Raw genomic sequence first — 5,983 nt, forward strand, 5'->3', positions numbered from 1 at the left:
ATGACAATATAGAAGAGTAAAAACGACAGTTATAATTGAACTTGTATGTATATATATATATATATATATATATATATATATATATATATATATATATATATATATATATATATATATATATATATGTATATATGTATATATATTATATATATAATATATATATATATATATATATATATATATATATATATATATATATATATATATATATATATATATATATATATATATACTGTATATATTTACATATATATATATATATATACATATACATATACTGTATATATATATATATACATATATACATATATATATTAAACTTGATCACTTATACAATTGTTTTATGCATTAATACAATTAATAATAGGCCCTCATTTACTCCGGATGGTATCTAGCGGAGATATTTATTCAGATAAAGTTACTTTTCCTGAATAAATATCTCAGCTAGATACCATCCAGTTTGAATAAGATTCCACTATCAATATATATATATATATATATATATATATATATATATATATATATATATATATATATATATATATATATATATATATATATACACACACATATATATATACTGTACTGTATATATATATATATATATATATATATATATATATATATATATATATATATATATATATATATATATATATATATATATATATATATATATATATATATATATATATATGTAGAATCTACTGGTCACTTTTACCAGATACATATGTAATTGACCTAGTTGTGATCATGGAACCGGGTTCGTTTCCCACTACCGGACATCATAATTTCTTCATATTTCTTGCACTTGGATCTTTAGACTTTGTAATGACAAGCGTATCCAAAAAGCGCGAAGAATTCGAGAAGTTAAGAAGGCATTGTGGCTATTACAGTTATATGTATATGTATATGTATATATATATATATATATATATATATATATATATATATATATATATATATATATATATATATATATATATATATATATATATATATATTTATATATATATATATATATATATATATATATATATATATATATATATATATATATATATAAGATATATATGCACAGATATATATACATATATATATATATACATATATATATATATGCAAATAAAAATTACTATGGAAACAAGAGTCGTTGCACATAGTTAAATAAGAAAACGATAGAAATAAATGACGTTCTCACTCACCAAATACAATCAGAGGAAACAGATAAACATTAATATAATAAAGGAATAAAAACGATGGAAATAAATGAATAATTTATATCAAATAAACGAAAAAAAGCAAGTGAAGTAATTATTCGGACATAAACATGTATCTAAAATAAAAAAAAATTAAGGCAAAGTTTTTTTTTTTTTGTTAAAATGAATAACGATGGAATTAAATGAATTCGGTCATAAAAACGATTAAAATAATGGAGATAAATAAATACTTATGTAAAGATGAAATGAAATAAAACAAAAATACAAAAGAAAAAGTTTCGAGTTCCATATGTCCTCCACTTGACGCCCATTAAACCTTTCTTTATTGAAATATAAAATGGCTTAATTGTGTCATTCCGGTTTACAGAAAGAGCAACGAATTTATGTTTTATGAGAAGGCTGGAAAAGGTCGCAACAAGGAAAATGTTATTAAGACTTTGTGACTGGTGAAAATAAAGGTTATTGAGTGAGTGGCACTTTAAATATATAAATATATATATATATATATATATATATATATATATATATATATATATATATATATATATATATATATATATATATATATACATATACATCTCTGAGTATATGCGTGTGTGTATTTTACCAGTGTTCGAATATGGTTGCAATGTTCAAATAGTGTTTTATGGGCCTTTATCTTCATATTATACCCTTGCATTACAGTAATATATATATATATATATATATATATATATATATATATATATATATATATATATATATATATATATATATATATACACAGTATATATATATATATATATATATGTGTGTGTGTGTGTGTGTGTGTGTATGTATGTATGTATGTAAATATACATTTATATATATATATATATAATATATATATATATATATATATATATATATATATATATATATATATATATATGTATATAAAAGCTTTAGATCCAATGAATTAATCCGTACAAAAAGAAAATTAGTGGGTAGCCATAAATTCTGACTAAATATGACAATAAGGGATAATGGAATTAGGGTAGAGTTTTATAATACATTGAAATAAATAAAAGAGGAGCTGGTGAAATATCTAGAAAAATGTTAAGTGAATATTAAGTAGACAAAAAAATCCTTCAAAAGAAATAAAATCATTAGCTTAAGCATAAAAATAATTTTTCTGGCCAATGGTTGCATTAATGAGGCAAAAAAAAAATCGAATGCAAGAAATGTCTATTAACAAAAGTAACATTAATCCTGCAAATATAACTCTAAATTTAAGGTATAGTTCGATACTTCCCGTTTTTAACTGGTAATAATGTGAATTAATGATGTTAAAAATGTCCAATGTGATGAAGTTGGAATAAATATAACCTTTATGCTGAAAAAATAAAATCATATGTTTTAACATGACAGGTATGATACTTAACGTTTTTTCATGGATTAATGTCATAAATGAAAGTTACGAACTTGTTAAAAATACCATCACTTTTACGCGATTACAGTGGATAAAAAGCCGCATTAATATACTTGTAAAAAATATCAAATCCATTACAGAATTAATGGAAGCTTCCAAGTGCAAGATTTCATATAAATATTTGCACAGCTATGACGCCGGAATTTTTACAATGTGAACATTAGGTAAAAAGGAAATTTTAATTATTACATTGAAACACTACTACTTCTGTGCTTATAAAAATAGTGGACAGGAAATCAATCTTCCATATAAAAGATTTCTTATATATATATATATATATATATATATATATATATATATATATATATATATATATATATATATATATATATATATATATATATATATATATATATATATATATATATATATATATATATATATATATATATATATATATAATATATTATCACATACACAATTGTTCTGTGCATTAGTAGAATTACTAAAGGACCTCATTCAAACTGGATGGTATCTAATGGAGTTTTTATTCAAAAAGTTACAAGCTTTCTTGGACAAACAGTCCCACATTATCAAGTATCCGTACAATGAGCATACGCATAGTCCGGCTGTATTTATATCTGTGTGCTGGGTACTTTTAATCCCTATAATCGCCTAGCTCTTCCTGTGTGACCTCCCCCCTCTCTTGACCTTGGTCTTTCTCTGATCCCTGGTTCCAGATGTCCGTTTTCCGTGCGTTCTCTTGCGTTTTTTTTCTTCGTTTCCTTGCTACTGTGGAGTATATGATTTTTCTAGATATGCTGTCTTCAAAGCCGTTTCGGTGTTCCCTGCCATCGTGTTGTTGGCGCAAGTTATGAAGGCGTTCTCTACAACCAGTCTAGATGTTTTGTTGGTGTTCCTGTACAGAAAACTCATATTTTCCCAGTCTATTCTGTGATCATTTTCCCAACAGTGTTTGGCAACTGCCGACGTCTGATTATAATGCCTTATGTTCTGCAGATGTTGTTTGCTTCGCTCTTTACATGATTTGCCAGTTTCGCCATAGTACCCTTCTTCACAGTCTAGACACGCTGCCATATAAGCCCCCCCTCTAATCTCTTCCCCCTCTACCGACTTTTGTTTCTAACTATTTTATTCCTAATGGTGTTTTTGTAGCTGCCTATCAATTTGAAATTATTTAGCTTCCTGTTGATGGGTGCAATAGAGTTGTTGTCCGGAACTGTAATTATTTTCTTTCCTACCAAATGTTCCTTTTCAATCCTTTCCCTCTCCCCAAAATAGTTTTTCCTTGCTTTGATATGTGCCCACTCCCACCAATACTTAGGGTAGCCTAATCTCTAAAACTCTCCCTCAGGTAATCCAACTCTTCGTCTAAAAATTCGGGACTGCAAATCCTATAAGCCCTGATGGCCAACCCTGTCATTAATCCTATTTTATTTCTTTCATATGACTGGAGAACCTATGTATGTATGAATTGGTGTGTGTCTTCTTCCTATATACCTTGAATTTTAAATTCTCCCCTACCCTCTTGACCAGGACATCCAAGAAAGGAATTTCTCCTTCCTTCTCTTCTTCTAATGTGAACTTGATGTGTTCATTTAGTTTATTTATGTTTTCTAGAAACTTGTGTAGATCTTTCCTTTCTCCCCTTGTAAATGATCAAGATGTCATCACGTATCTTACCCATTTTACGATATTTAGGTTCCCCTTTATTTACTTTGCCCACCTCTTCCTTTTCAAACCATTCCATAAAGATATTGGCTAGAATTGGTGAAAGACTTGAACCCATGGCCACGCCATTTTTTTGTATATAATGGTTTCGCCCCACTTGAAAACATTAACGCTGAGGGCCGCTGTTAGCATTTTTATTAAAACGTCATGATCTATGTCGCATGTATAGACCCCCCTCCTCCATATTCTTTTTATTATTTCCATCGTCGTCTTTACTGGTACGTTAGTGAACAGGAAGTTACATCAAACTTGCAAATTTGCAGTCTTTTACGTTAATTTTGGATAATTCGTCTATCAGGTTCATATTATGTTTTAAATGCCCTTCGGATACTAAGCCTACCCATTTTCCCATTATGTTGGAAAGAAATTTCTCCAGCCTCCTCTGCGGTGATCTCGTCGATGCCACGATCGGTCTTAGCGGGCACCCTTCCCTTGTGGATCTTAGGGCTACCATAAATATATGGGATCTCTGGACTTTCCACTGATTTTACTCTATGTTCTAATTCTTTTCTTTTGGTTTTGTCGTGGATTTTTGTCAACGCTTCCCTTACTTCTTTGTTATGTAAAGGTATGTGCCCGCCGTAGTTCTCAGCTACACGAGAATAGACTCGTTGCCATTTTCGATAGGTCGGGGTGGGTAAAAAAAGGGAACTTTGATTTAGTCAAGAATATTTCTAAGAGACTCCTAAGTAGGGATGAAGTGCTAGTGTTAGGATATGGCCTTAATTTTTGCATGGGAACGAAAGTCAAGATTTCATCGAAATGTGTAGAAGCTTAAGGGAACTAGATAAGAACAAAAATGGGGATGAAGCAGCTTTTTTTGCAGGGGGCCATGTGGGCGGGGATTAGGTCGAACAGATTCGTGTTTCCGGAGAGGTTACGTAAGGCCCTTGATAGGTTAGGAAAAATACAAGGACATAAAGATTTGTAAGGCAGACAAAGGGGGCGGTTGTAGTAATGGACGCCGCAGAATACGAGAATAAGTTAGAACAACTGTTAAACGATGAAAACACATATGAGGTTTGCAACAAAAAACCGGACATTAGGGGTACAGTGCAATTTTAACAAAAAGTAAGGAAGCGTTGACAAAAATCCACGACAAAACCAAAAGAAAAGAATTAGAACATAGAGTAAAATCAGTGGAAAGTCCAGAGATCCCATATATTTATGGTAGCCCTAAGATCCACAAGGAAGGGTGCCCGCTAAGACCGATCGTGGCATCGACGAGATCACCGCAGAGGAGGCTGGAGAAATTTCTTTCCAACATAATGGGAAAATGGGTAGGCTTAGTATCCGAAGGGCATTTAAAACATAATATGAACCTGATAGACGAATTATCCAAAATTAACGTAAAAGACTGCAAATTTGCAAGTTTGGATGTAACTTCCCTGTTCACTAACGTACCAGTAAAGACGACGATGGAAATAATAAAAAAGAATATGGAGGAGGGGGTCTATACATGCGACATAGATCATGACGTTTTAATAAAAATGCTAACAGCGGCCCTCAGCGTTAATGTTTTCAAGTGGGGCGAAAACCATTATATACAAAAAAATGGCGTGGCCATGGGTTCAAGTCTTTCACCAATTCTAGCCAATATCTTTATGGAATGGTTTGAAAA

The sequence above is a fragment of the Macrobrachium rosenbergii genome, chromosome 12, assembly GCF_040412425.1.
Source record: "Macrobrachium rosenbergii isolate ZJJX-2024 chromosome 12, ASM4041242v1, whole genome shotgun sequence".
In the NCBI taxonomy this organism is placed as follows: domain Eukaryota; kingdom Metazoa; phylum Arthropoda; class Malacostraca; order Decapoda; family Palaemonidae; genus Macrobrachium; species Macrobrachium rosenbergii.